At 31.7% G+C, this 15,701-nt stretch overlaps 1 protein-coding gene across 1 annotated transcript in view; it reads left to right on the top strand.

Moving 5' to 3' along the window:
- The window catches only part of ADAMTS20 (ADAM metallopeptidase with thrombospondin type 1 motif 20), a 143,714-nt gene that overhangs the window by 93,729 nt on the left and 34,284 nt on the right, over positions 1-15,701 (top strand).

The following is a 15,701-nucleotide window of genomic DNA, read 5'->3' as shown; positions in this document are numbered from 1 at the left end:
CGGGGTGCTTAGCCACTGAGCCACATCCCTGCTCTTTTCATATTTTATTTAAAGACAAGGTCTCTCTGAGTTGTTTAGGGCCTCACTAAGTTGCTAAGGCTGATTTTGAACTCTGTCCTCCTGCCTCTTGATCTGCTGAGATTACAGGCATGAGCCACTGCACCTAGCTAACATTAATCTTAAGCTTGTTGAAATATTAAATAATAAATCTATCCTAGGTCCTGCAGGTTAGGGTAAGAGCTGTGGTATTAAAATGCCTGGAGTTGAATAAGACTCATATTTTACTGAATGATCTTTGGGAAAATTACTGAACATTTCTAAGATTTAATTTTCTATGAGAATAATACTACCTAAAGAGAACATTTATAGAATAAAATGGAGCAACACAAAAAGTAGTTAGCACAGGGCCTATTATATCAAGGCTTGGTATGTTTTGCTAACCATTATTACTTACCCAGTAAATACATATTCCCCTTCCCCAAGGAGCTAAATATCCAAATACAGAAGAAAAGGTTAATAACACATCAAACAATCTGAAATAAGACCCATGTAAGCAAGTTATACTCTAGCATAAGAAAGAAATCAATTTGGATTCAGGTTTAGTTTTTTTCCTTTAAGTAAACATCTGTGGAAATATAACATCCAGAGAAATTTCAGATCGTAAAGATGCAGTTCAATGAATTTTCCAAAGTGATCACACATGTACAGCCAGCACCTAAACTAAGAGCATCAGCATCCCAGAAATTCTACCATGTACTCCCTTGCAAGTCACTATCTGCCCTTGCCTCAAAGTTACTCCTTTTCTGACTTCAGATGTCACAAATTAGCTTGCCAGCTTTTCAACTTTAAATGAATAAAATTTTGATAGTTTGTGAGAGTCACAATATATATTTGATCATATTATGTACAATTGGCAGTTTTAAATTGGAATATAGTATTACTTCTTTGAACATGAATTATATGACCTGTTTGAATGAGTGACTATAATTTGCATATTTATTCACTAGTTGACAAGCACTTGAGATTTTTTTTTTTTTAAATTTGGGATATAGAAGTAATTCTCTGCTTATGTCTTTTAATGAACTCATGCATACTTATCTGTTGGATATTTAGCCAGGAGTTTCATTAAATGATAGTGTATGCATATGTTCTGTTTTAATAAATACTGCCAAATAGACAGTCTTCTACATGGTTTTATAAGAACATTTCCAATTTCCCCACTTCTTGCCAACATGATATTATCAGGCTTTTAAATTTTAGTAATTCTGTTGAGGGTGCAATGAAATTTCTTGGTGGTTTTAATTTGCTTTTCTCTGATGACTAAATTGAGTACCTTCACATATGTCTATTGCCATGGGATATCGTCTTTAGTGAAGTGCTGATAGAAGTCCTTTGGTCATCTTTCTATTGGCTCTTATTCTTCACCTTTTAAGTACAGCGGAGTTACTTTTTGTTTGATTTTGTATGTAAGTGCCATGTTGGAAATAGGTAGTGAAGAAAATCTAACATTTTAGTCTTTTGCTATTATCTATCCTAGTCATAGCTACTGAAAAGGAACAAGGGATTTCTACTTCTCATTAAGTACAAGGGTGGAACATTCTAAGGGAGTTGAAGTATTCACAAATGGAGAGAGTAGCAGAATTCATGACAAGTGTTTAGTGAAGATTTATTTTAAAATTATTTAAAAGAGTAATGTTATGAGAGGATTTATACTACTTTTCACTGTTAATTTGATTAAGAGAAGAAAGATTAGCTGATATGTGCCTCAGTTCTTTTTTGAAAAATGCAAAATCACTGATTTATAATCTTCATGAATTTCCATTAATTTATTCACTCAGTAGATATTTACATAGCAGTCACTGTTTATTAGATACCACTAGAAGTAGAGAATAAAAATACCAGTAAATCAGAACATGGGACAGTTTCTATTACAACAAGTAAAAAGAGTAAAATGAAAATACATATATGATTATTCCTGTATACTCAACTGTATACATGTACCCAGGAAAGAGCTTGGTGGGGCACAGAATGAGAAGAATTCTGAACGATTGAAAAGGAAAAAAAAAAAAAATGGATTTTCTTTTACCTGAGAGTTCAATTTCACCATTGTTAGTTTTTTCAGATGATTTAAATATCACTTATATATTCAGCAAAGAATTCTACTTTCAGTAGAAAGTAAAAATAAAAGTAGATTTTCAGGAAAAAATAAGCAGTTTTACAAAATCAGTTTGATGTAGCTTAGTGGTAAAGTGCTTGCCTAGCATGTGTGAAGCCCGGGGTTCAATCCCTAGCACTGAAAAAAAATCATTTTGAGATATTTAATCATAGACTATTGAAATAACTATCAAATTATTTTTTGAGAAAAATATTTCTTTTAATGGGATTTTTAAATAATAAGAAATAATCTAAGCTAAGCCAGTTCTAAAATATAAATTTTAATATAAACATTATATATTTAATATAAACATTCTTAAAATACGGTAGTCAGATTTCCACTACAGTGTAATCATTAAAATTATCAGAAAAAGCTTTTCATATAGTAGAACCATTTCTATTTCTATCCTGTGATTATTTTTTATTGTTAAAAATACTAGAAAATTTACTTTTTTATATTGTAGACTTTGCCCACAATATGTAAGCCCAAGTCTAATAATATTTGATGAGTAAAATGAGAAGGTATTTTGTGTCATTAATGATTATTTGTTCTATTTGAGATATCATTAAATATAGTACAAGAATTAAAATATATGTTATATAAATGATAATGTGAAACTGTACTAATTTGTTCATTTTAGTAGATTGTAAAGGACAATTTATACTGCTACTCTAATAAAACATAGGCCCTAGTTGCCAACCAGAGAGAGTTCTCTTCATTCCTTCTGAGAATGAACTTCTTCACTGTATGTATTGGAACCTGAGGAGAATTCTTGTACCTAGAAATAGGAAAGATAATTAAGCACGGCTTCTCCCTCACTCCTGGAAGTTTCTACCGTGTCTGAGAGCTGCTCATGCATAGTAGCTCCAATGGGATCCTGACTGCTAACATGGGCAAAATCTCAATCATAGATGAACCTAAGAGGAGATTCTTTTCTGAGTCACATCATGTCTTCCACCCCCACCCCACCCCAAAAAACAAAAAAACAAAAACAAAAAAAAAAACCCAGAACAACAATGAATATCTTGAGGAAAGATGAAAGATACAGTTTTGCTTCCCATGGATTTTTCATGAGACTAAAAATCAATGAACTCTACTCCTTTTTAATTAAGTAGATTGTATAATTAAAAGATCTTTTATGTATACTTTTCAACTTTGCAAAAATGTACCTTTTGAAATAAAAATACTAAATTTTCTTTCTACCAAATAGGAAGTGCAGAATAGTATATCAGCTCTTAAATTTCTGGGGCAAAAATAATAGATGATATAAAGCTGCATAATGTAAATGAAGGGAAAAAATAATGGAAATGGAAATACAGATGGCATACGTGAGTCAAAGGATCTCTATCAAGTGCTCTTTTTTTTCTCTACACCATTTATTCATTCATTTTTATTCAGTACATTTTTATAGATGTAGTTTCTGTCCTTATTAGGTTTAGAATTCTTATGCATAATTTCTTCTTTTTATGGACTCTAATTTTTGGTTATATTTTGGTGGGAAGTTTAGCTATTTTTGAGACACACAAACTTGTTCATAATAATCATTCTAATATCCAAATTGCTACTGTGTTACTGAGATATTACATTTATATAGAGATGGTAGACCATTTCAGATTATGGTTTACACTGAGGAGAGAGTTTTAGAGATTTTTTTTATTTTAATAAATGTGGTTTCCAAAGTTTTGTGTTTCATTTTCAAACTATAAGTATTTTCTATAACTTTTAATGTCAAAGCATTGAGAAAACTAACAAACAAAACTCAGTTTCTCAGAGAATGGGAAAGTGTTTCCTTTTATAATTAGTTGAAAAGAGACACTGGTTGCAAAGTTTGTTAGCTAATTTCCATAACAGTAAAAACATTCTTTTAAAAAAAACTATTATTAGCAACTGAAATATAAAGATCTATGGATAACTTCAGATACCTGAGTAATGATCAAAGTCCAAAGAAAACTGACTCTTTAGTCATTTTTAAGACTAAGGGATGACAAGTTCCATTTCACCAAAGAAGAAGTCAGGTATGAAGAATTTAACTTTTTCTTATTTGAGTAAGCAATAATAATGCAATATGTTTTTATAAACCCATAAATATTATTTATCTAAGCAATAACATTATTGAGATTCTTGAAATACTTTTGAGATACTGTTTCGTTACTTTTGGTATCCTATCTTTAAAATTAGGAGAGTTCAAATTTTCTCTTTGTCTTTTTACACAAAGCATAAAGTATTTAAACAAATGTCTTGAAGTACACACACCTTCCATGTCCTAGCAAGACTTTCTAAAGTTGGAGACCATACCACAGCACATGTAACCCACTTTCCTTTAGGAATATTCTTTAGCTAAATATGCATATGAAACTTCCACCTCCAATTCTCATTCTGCCATCCTGAAGTAAAAATTAATGAAATTCCTCTTCCATCAGGCAAATATTTGAAGACAATTGTTTTTCTGTCTTCTGTTCTCCTAGTAAAATATAAACATTTTGTTCAATTCTTCAATCTTCTCAATATCCTTATTATGACCATCTCAAAGAGTTGATATCTAGAATTTTTTTCATTAGCAGAAAAATGGCCTAACTGTAAAGAATGTAGCTGTAAAGAATATTGTCAGCTTTGTTATGTGTACTACATGTAATGTGTGATCAAAATTGCATCAAATTTCATTTTTTACTAGTCATCCAGTTATTCTACACTGATTTTGTATCAGTATATACCTATACACATGGAATAATATACTATTATTAAATCAGATTTTATTTATCTTTAGCAGTAGGTAATATTTTGAAGCCAAAGAATAGAATATTTATTTTCTCCTGATTTCCCAGTTGCATACATCTTATATTAATTCTCAAATCTAGCTTTAATAAATCCTCCCAACTTCATAACAAGTAAATTGGGAAGCATACGTTACATGTATTCACAAAGTATCCTTCACAAGGGAACTCCTGAGCTCTAGAACATACCTGCAGACATTGATTTCCACTAATAAATAAATGTCAATGATTATAATTCTGAATTCAGTTTTACCGATGAAACACATGTACAAAATTTTAAAACAAATTGTGTTTAAAAGTCAGTAAAGAAAAAGAACTATCTCCTGCTCGACTTTCCCACTGTAGAAATCATCATTAGTCCTCTTATGTATGTCTTCTGATCTTTATCTCAATATTTACAAATAAGGCTTATTCTGCTATTTCTTGATCCATCAAAAAATTACCTATTGATGTCCTCTCATTGAAGGTTGAGAATTTAGCTTTCTTATGCAAAACTGTGAGCTCTACAGTCCATCTTTCAAATAAATTTTGATCAAGTCAATAGTCAGTGCCACTCTGTCAGTATGAAGCCAAGTAGTGTACTTTGAAACCCTGTTGTTTGTATAACTTCTCTACTTTTTCTCAAGTTAGTAAGTTTCCTCATTTAAAAATTCATTTTTATGTTTCAATCACTATTGTTTCCTGTCAAGTGCTGGTCCAGAAGTGTTAAATCTCTGTGAATGGTTCTCCCTAAGTATTCAGGTATTTTCTCTTCCCCAGACTCCTTCCACACATCCTCCATCTTCTAATGATGTAGGGTGGATGATCTTAACCCTCTGTACCACTGTCACACTGTCCTCTCATTCTGGGATATTCTTCCCATGTTTTCAGTTTTGATGATGTCTTATATTACATATATTAATTAGTTATCTTTTTTTGAGGGGAGATTTTTCTCCTTAGGTATCTTTATCCAGTAGACCATTTCTTTAAGGAAAAGTGGTTTTCTGTCATTTCTACTAAAATTTTTCTTCAAATTTTGATGATGCTCTGCAGCTTATTAGAGGAAGGTATCAAACAATGACTGGAAACTGCATTGGGGATAAAGTTTAGTAATTGGTGATCTTCCCTGAAAGCCAGTACTTTGAGTTGTTTTTTCTCTCAAACACCCAGTTTCTCCAGAGAAGGACCTACTAATTCCTTGCTTAGAGAGTGGAGTGTGGGCAGAGGAACTAAGGACCCAAGAGTTCAATATGTAGAAGCATCTTATTCTTCTTCTAGTGTCCCTTTCTGGAACCCCCTACAGTTTAATTTTTTCGAGATTAAGCCCTGTCTGAATTTTGCTTCTGGGTGCTGAGCCTGGTGGGGATTCTGCAGGTCTAAGTTTGTGTTGCTTCATGTTGGTCTTCTTTTTGTTTATCCTCTGCATCTTCCTAAGTTACTGAAGTACACTTTTATGACCTTGGGCATTGTGGGTTGAATGAAAGAGAGAGGAAATAAATGCCTATGGTCATTCCACCATTTTTAACTGTGTTTTGTTTAAAACCAGATGTTTTGGTTTTGAGTTTATCCCACCTTATCCCTACTTTTAAAATAATTTGTCTCAGGGGAACAAGATGGAGTTTCCCTGGAATTCCAATGGGATCACTGCCTCCTTATCTCACCAGTGAGTGAGTTGCAAATGTAGCAGCTTTGAACAGTGCCCATGTTGCATTCATATGTTTAATTAGCAAATCAGCATCAGACATTGTATTTTCACAATTTTATATTTCCTTTGAATTTAAGAAAGGAGGAACAAGAAAAGGGAATAGAGGCTATTTAGTATGCATTTATACCATTGTATTGAGCACTGTTTTAATTTCACTTATATATCATTTAATATCACAACCTCACTAAAACATAGATATTATTGCCACTTAATGATTTGAAAGCTGAGAAACAGCAAGATCAAGCATTTCTCCCAGATTTTTCCCACTACTCATAGCTGAGATTCAAATGTAGATGTCTAACTCCTGATTCTGTACCCTTTTCATTATTCCATCTACTACCACCCAGGAGTGAAAATCACGAAACTCACCTTACATTTTAGCATAAATAATTCATTCTATGCAATTAAAGCAATAACTTTAAATTAGCCTTAAAATCACCAAAATATGAAAATTAATTCCTAACACATTCTTCCCTCATGACCTCTGTTGCATATGGTAAATAGATATTAATTTGTGCAGTGAGGGCTGCTCCTTTTATCTCAACTCTGACTTTTCCCTTTTCAAGCATTCAAAGAACTCTTTTATTTCTCATTCTGCATGTGCCTTTTTAGACCTTTATAACCCTACTTAAAAGCAAACTTCTAGGCTTTATTTCTGTTAATTCCCACAGCTAGTACATAAAACGTGGAAACTTGAATGGTAAATCCTGCTATATTGTTAGCACTTGATTTTAAGAATTTTGTCAACGTTGCATAGTAAGTAATGCCTTAAAAGTCATCATTTTTAGGCAAGTATGCTTTGACTATTTTTCTGGTCCCTTTACCTTTTTATGGTTTAACCACACTGAAAAGTTCTCTGCTCTGTTGTACCCAGGAAGGCAGCTGTTCATATTTCTGGATTTAGGCTCCCGGGAGTAAGATAGAAGTGGGGTTTTTATTATGGAATGTGCCTATATTTTTATAGCAGCAATGTCCCAGAGCATTGTGATTCATGCAATAACATCAATAAAAAGTAAGTTCACATTAATGCCAGCAAAAGAATTGTTAAAATTAGACAAGATTTACTTCATTCTCATATTGCCATATCATTTTTTTTCTAATTGAGATATAATTATAAAGATTCATGTTAGTGGATGAGTTGATAAAAATTCCAAACAGGAAATTTTTAGATGATTCCTCCTTGCAAATGGATTTTTTGAGGAACCTGAAATATTCATTACCCCTTTATGGCACACAGAAACTGCTATTTGAGTTAAAAGAATAAATTTTAAACTTCAAACTAGTGAGAAGTTTTTCCTGAGTATTTTTTACAACAAAAATGCTTACATTTTGGGTTAGAATTATGTTTACTCTTTCTTCCAGCAAAATAAACCTGAGTTCAGTAACTAATCTTTGCAGATTTGCAATTACTCTTCATCAAATCTTATTATTGAAACTAATCTAATAGTTGAGTATTCTATCAATTACTGGAGTAATTTTTTCATTCTGATTTTCTAAAACTTAAGTGTGGGAAACAATATTATATGATATGTGTATATTTTTTATATGACACATCAATTACTGAAACCTCCTCATGTTTACATTTGCAAGTGAAAATAATCACAGAACTTTCCAGAGTTATAATTTAGACAAGATTAACATTTACCACTAATTATCTTTAACTGTTACTTCTAATTGAGTTAGCCAGATGCATTTCATGTGAGATCACTCATTGCACTGAGCAGCTTAGAACTCTTAAGACCTATGTATGTACATAAATAATACATGTCGATACACTCAAAATTACAATTTTAGAACACAAAATTGAAATTAAAGTTATAATTTTTACAATGATATTAACTAATATAAAGAAGTTTGCTGGATAATTGATTAATTCATCATTTTTTGGTGATTGTGCTTTCAATTGGAAGTCAAAAACTGTAAATCAATCTGACTTAAATTTTTAATGGCCAAAATTACAAATTTTAAATATAATTAGATGCAGCACAATAGAACAAAATGTTTCAGTGGTAAATATTTTAGAAACTAAACACTGTCCTGGTTTATTAAAGCCACATAGTCAAAGGATGTGTGTTACAGGTCTTTAAAAGAAAGTTTTCAAACACCATGAACTTTGAAACTATAAACATAGTCTTTCAGGAAGTAATATGAATGGGGTCCCTGTTGGTGGATTTAGTATCTCACTCCTTGGCCCACATACGCAGTGAATTAAGGGAACAGTAGCGGGATTATTTTACAGAGTTGACATACTTCATATGCATATTTTGTCCATTCTGTTGCTGTTTTAAACACAAGAATACACTACTCTACTCTAATGTTTTATTTTCTAATAAACTGAGATGTTTAGTTTAGAAATATGTTCTCTCTATTATAGGGAATACTCTTAATTATAAAATAGTTGTATGAAACTCATATCTAAGATTTTACTGTAATGGACTTTTCTCACAAATAATACAGAATTTCTGGCTTCCTGAAGGTCTCAACAACCATGCTGTTTAGCCATGCTGTTGTTTAAAATCAGCCTACTTTATTTAGAGAAAGTTATAATAGTTTTCTTAAAAAACAAAAACAAATCACACACACACACATATACACAATAATGTTTTATTCTTCAAAACAACTAATTTCTCCCTATGTACATGTATTATTACATGAATGGTATGAATCTACATCATGCACAACCATAGAGACGAAAAAATGTACCCCATTTGTGTACAATGAATCAAAATGCAGTCTGTAAAAATAAAAAAATAATTAAATAAAACTAATTTCTGATTATTTTTTGCTGGAAATTCTGTCATTTCCCTATTTAATATGTTATATGCTAATTTTTATTCCATCATAATGTTCTAATGACTTTTTAAATAATCACTGAAACATCATTTTAAATACTTCTTTAGCAAAATAGTATAACCCAGATGTTTTTCCCTTACAAATTTTTGATTTAACTTTGCTACAGGGGCATAAAATAGTTTGGTTTTGAAATGAGATAAAGGATTCATAATCCAATACTGAAAAGTTCACTGATGCTTTTTAAATATCACTGAAAAATTAAGGAAAGCACAGTGAATCCTCTCAAATTATTCTATGAGTGATACTACAACACCTGATTTTCTTTAAGGTCTGGCATACTGGTGTTTAAGTCAAAATCACTCTACTTTCTATTCTATACATTGATGCTTATTATGCTGTTGCATTTGTCTTGATGGCAATAATTTCTGACTTGTACTGAGATAGATTTTGATTTGTAATGTGTAAGAAGTGCATTTCTGTGACGAGCTCTTTAAACAAGAGTTTATGAATCCTCTAGTCACTCCCTTGGTAGGATTTTTCTTTTTGTCTGGAGAAGTTTGGCTTATGGTTAGCAGTGGGATAGACATGACCCCCAACCACATGGTTATGAGTCTATATCCTTAACAGACGACTTTGAGAACTTGCTATCGGGAAAACAAAGAGAGGTAATGTAATATTTAGTAATAAAGTAAAAATTTGTTTCTTCATATGATGATTTGTCTACTCCTAAGGAGTATGTTTTAAAAGAAAATAATCATAAAATTCCAAAAATTTTGATAGGCAAAGTGAAATTCAGTAATAGTACTTAACTTATTTCTGTTCAGTTTTGTATTTTCTTGTTGTCATTATTTGTTTAATTACATTAGAAAACTAAAATTAAATAAAATGACTGAGAGAAAAATTATAACCATTAAGTTTATGTCTAGTTTGATTATTGATTTATGCTTTCTAAAGAAAAAAAGGCATAATTTTTAGCCAGTTCCAAAATAGACCCAGGACCTCATGTATGCAAGGCAAGGGCTATTCCACTGAGCTATATCTGCACGCCCCCAAAATGATTTTCAAAAGCAAAAGCAAATTATTGAATAAAATGTATATAATTAGATTATAAAATTATGAAATTTTATTCTTAATTAATAATTTGCTTATTAGGAGTGAGGAGAAATGTTAAGGGAGCAGTGGGTAGTTGTTAAGACACTTCTAGTTCCCACTAATTGATCTAGAATTATGATCTGGTTATTTTAAAATGGATTCATGACAAATTTACTCACAAAATCCATTTAGAAAACAGGCAATAATTTAGCCTGGGTTATAGAATTAGTTTAGGAAACTTTAAATTAATAAACAAGGATATATATGAAAAAAATACATATGAATGGAAAGTAGGCTTTTCTTTAAAATCCTTTTCAAAAACTTGTTATCTTGGTAGTCATCAAAAACTCTTAGTGTAGAACTGAGTTGGTATCAGAGTCCTTTTCTCGTATAAGTATTAAAACTAATACTTATTCCTAGAGAATTTTAGCTAAAGTTTGTGTGGTTGACATAGAAACACAAATATATAATATTATTTATAAATGACACTATTCAGTGGTATGTGAAATGGATATTTGCTAATTTTATAGCCAAACAATTAAAATAGATAAAATGAATAAATAATTTCTCTTAATTATGATTTTTTTGCTGTCTTATAAGCCAAATTTTAGATTCTTTTTTCAAATTGCAAATTAATTGATCTTTATAAATAAAATCAAAGTTGATCATTATGTAAGTAACCATTAAATCTGAAATTTACCATCTAAAATAAGTTCAGGTGCCACCAGTAGAATATATACCAGTTCAGAGGATGTTCTTATGAAAGTTCTTTGGTTAATGGTACATTATAATTATTTCCTCTGTTTAGAAGAAGGAGTGAAGAATGATTCATGACAAATTTAATTTGGAACCAGTGATTCTGGGTTCTTTGTATTTTTCATGTTTCCTTACATTTCTGTTCCTAATAGTTTCTATAATCTGTCTGGAAGAGAAAGCAGATGAAGTACAGATAATTAGAGGTGTATTGAGTGTAGCAAAGAAGAAACTTAAGGTGTTTTTAAAAAGTCCTTAAGGGTCATGCGTAATCTGGTCTTAGTTGGCCATCAGGCATCCTCCATCAGAGAAGTAGACTTTCGGAAAGGAAAACTGAAATATTCAGGGATGGAATGGGGGGCATATGCAAAGGTGCTTAGCTGGGAATAAGCAAAGTACTCTCTAGAAAATGACATTTATACGTGGATTTTAATTTGCTCTTCTCTATTATCTTCCCTGTTTTATTCACAACATGGGAAACATTTTTAAGCATGTCTTCATGTAATCAATGTGGTATTATGCAATATTCTTTTGGTTCTTTATTGATTTTTTTTTTTACATTTTGCTACACCATTATAAATACTTTTACAATTTTCTTAGTTTTATTTCTCTCTTTTCAAAAAATATCCCTTCATTTTACCTTCACCCAGACATATATATAAAATATTATTTTACCAATATTATGTATGGAAAATGAAGTGTCAGGTAGGTAAAGAACTTACTCAGCTTGTATACTTTGCAAAGAGCACATGCATTACTGAGGTAGAATCTAACACTTGTGTTTCAGGATTATTTCATAACTGGTTACAGTACATACTAATTCTCCCAGTACAAATATAATTCCCAACTATTGTCAGAATGAATACAGTGCAGATTAACATAACAGTTTATGAAAGCCAAAAAACTCCAAGAATTCCATTTCCTAGAAGTAAACAAACTTCCTTATTTAATTTTGTTTAGCAATTTAAGCTTCCAGAATTAAATTAATCAAGACTCCCACAAATTAAGTCGATGCAGTCATTCTTCTGTGGTATGCTTATGAATAAACAAACAAAATAATCCTCACCTCAAATATCAGAAATAGTCTTCTTCTATAATTATGTACACTTTTTCTCGAAGAGCAAAGTATTCTTATTCCAAAGTAAAGGGGGACTAATTAATTTTCTTGGAATGGAAAGTACTAGGTATTTCAAATGGCTCTGGAGATTCTGTCACACAGTTTTAGTGCTTGCAAGGGATACATTTGTTTCAAATGGCCTTATTTGTCTGAAATACACATTTGTCTTCACCTAATATATGAGTTGTCAATTTGGGGTATGTATATGTTTATTCAATATCACCTCTTATGAAATGGATTGGGTCCTACCTCTACTGTTTACAGACATAGTGGAAAAATCTCATTAAGGGGCATAGAGGTGACTTTTAAGGAAACAAAAAACCTTTTTTTCAGGAATGCTGGAAATGACTTTTGCAGCACTGATAAAATCTTAAGAGAAAAGGAAGGCATTAGAAATATAAAATACAGGAAAAAGAAATGATTGCTGTGATACCAGAGGAAAGAGTTGCCATGTTTGGTTATTCCTACTAATAACTGTTTTGTGGAATCCTTACAACACAGAATGTACTGTGGCTTGGGAGAGGAAAGAGGAAACGTTTCATTATTTGTTTACTCTATAGCTGCCTCAGTCCAATTAAAACACAATTCTTTGCATACCGTGTTCCCCTTTACTTCAGAGAAATTCCACATGAAATTCCAGACATGATAAAATAATGGCCTCATTCCTCTTCAGATCTCAAGAAAAGAGATCAGTACATATTCTTCTTCAGATCTTGAAGGAAAAAAGCTCTACTTGAAAAGTGTATTCAAAGCATAATTTATTTTATAACTATCTTGATTTTATAGTTTTTCTATCTTACCTGGAGGACTTGGAGGTTTATTAACTAATAAAAATATTTACAGAATGTAAAATTTTTTAATAAATTAGTTTAGTGTGCAATAAAAACAAATATATTGCTTACACTAAAATCCAACATCAATTAATCCACCTGATATTTATCAACTGCTGCTTTGTAGATGATATGATCTAAAAGGACTTGACCTCCAGGAGGTTGGGTAGATGAAGCATGTAACAAATACAGAAAATGATGAAGTGCTAAAAACAGGGTGAGACTGAAAAGAGCTCAATGAAGGGAGAGGTGGATAGGCCTTTAAGGAAAAGTTACACTGAGTGTTATGGTTTGGATGTGAGGTGTACCCCAAAAACTCACGTGTGAGACAATGCAAGAAGGTTCAGAAGAGAAATGATTGGGTTGTGAGAGTCTTAACCCAATCAGTGAATTAATCCTTGACTGGATTAACCAAGTGATAACTGGAGGCAGGGTGGGGTGTGGCTAGAGGAAGTAGTTAATTGGGGCCATGGCTATCGGGTGTATGTTTTGTCTCTGGGGAGTGGAGTCTCTCTCTCTCTCTCTCTGCTTCCCTCTGTCACACTCTTCCATTGTGATGTTCTGCCTCAACCCCCAGCCCTCAGGAGTGGAACAGGCCTTCTATGGATTAAGACCTCTGAAACCTTGAGCCCTCAAATAAACTTTTTCTTCCTGTTATCTTCTGGTTGGGTTCTTTGAGTCACAGCAGCAAAAAAGCTGACTAAAATACTGAGAAAGCACCAGGGAAGTGATTAGTCTGGGTAAAGATGTTAGTGAGTTAAACTCTGTTGAAGATTAAAGAGAAAGCAATTATATTGTACCTTAATAAAGCAAAGTTTGCATGATGAAAAATAGCAGAATACAAGACTGGGAAAGTATGCCCACCAAAAGCCACAAAAGCAAGGAAGAGAATGAGTTAAAAATAATAAAGAGCTAGTGTAAGTTCTTGGGCCAAAAAATAAAAATAAAAAAGGAAAAAAAGCATACAATTAAAATTATTAAATGATAGTTTTTGTGTTTATAAAAAGTATGCTTAAGTTTGAAAAAATAAATGTATAAAACATGTTGGTAAAGTTGGTTTATGTTTAAATTATATTTAATCATAATCTATATTAGACTGATAATAGTCTAGATTACTCTAATAGATTAAGGGGATGTAGCTCAGTTGATAGAGTGCTTACCTTGCAAGCACAAGGCCCTGGGTTCAATCCTCAGCACCACGAGGCAAAAAAAAGAATAAAATAAGGAATAAGAGAAAATATAAAAGATGAACTAGAGTTAGATTAGGATACTGCACTACTGAGCTTAAAATTTGTTCATATACACTGTTTATAGAGGAAATACATTGTTGAATTCTAAAGTAGAATCTCAAGTTAAATCTGTCTTCATCCTACATAGTTTTGAAAATAGGTCATTCTTTCCAGAAATATTAATGATTTGCTTCATATTTGCTAAGTGATTCTTGGATTCTTAGCATGGTTAAAAGAACCCTGGGACATTTTACAAAATAGGCACACATGGGCAATATACAGATAAGGCATAGCAAGCATGTATGTAGACCATCCATCCTTGTCCATCAGTAAACTGCTTCTCCTTCAAGACTGAGAGTGTGAATATCACTCTTAAGTAATGACCAAAAATCCTAGAAAAAATTGACTACTTTTCATTAATTTCTTAATTTCAACATATTCTTTATTCTACCATTTTAGTGGTATTTAGTGTCTTATAGTGTTTTTGTTTTCTGATCTTCATCAAGTTTATTTAAAACCTACTCTTGCATAATTCATATCATGAAAGGCATGTATCTTTTTAAGCACTTGCACATGAATATTAACAATCATTAATACTTTTTAAAGGGACTAATGGAGACTAAGGAATGTTTTTTGTTCCAAAGAATCACAATGTAAATGTTAGAAAAATTACATACATCTAAGGAGAAAAACTTCCTTCCGTGTGTAAATATGTATGTATGCAAAGTATTAGCACACTCCATGACAGTCTATGCTTGGTAGTTGATGATATTTTATTTTTTAGCATTCAATATTTACATTCTTAGAAAAATAATGAAGAAAGAGTCAAAGTTCTGCCCAAGATAAGTGTCCAGGAAGAGTAGAGCATATAGGGAGGTTTAAATAATGAGTAGAAGGAAAGAATGGTATCTTTATATGAATATGAAATTCATTAGAGATTTTCAAAGGTCTAAGGGTGTTATAAGTGGCATAGGAAGGCTCTAAGTATTAGTCAAGCGGGGGCAGTAAACATCAGCATATGATCACAATAAGTCTTAATGAAGGCACTGAGTTTCTTACCCATACAAATGGGATATGGTATTGCCAATAATATAAAAAGATACATTATGTTTTTTGAAGTTTAAAAAAAAATTAAGTATCTTAGAGTCTGCATTAGATAGTATAACATCTGTGAACTCATGACACGCATAATATACTAACTAATGTTCTCAGAGCTCATATGTTTCTAAATTAAACAACATCAATAGCTGTCTCAGAGGAATAAGAATTGTCTGGGA

Source organism: Sciurus vulgaris, assembly GCF_902686455.1.
Source record: "Sciurus vulgaris genome assembly, chromosome: 5".
In the NCBI taxonomy this organism is placed as follows: domain Eukaryota; kingdom Metazoa; phylum Chordata; class Mammalia; order Rodentia; family Sciuridae; genus Sciurus; species Sciurus vulgaris.
This window is presented reverse-complemented; position numbering and strand designations above follow the sequence as displayed.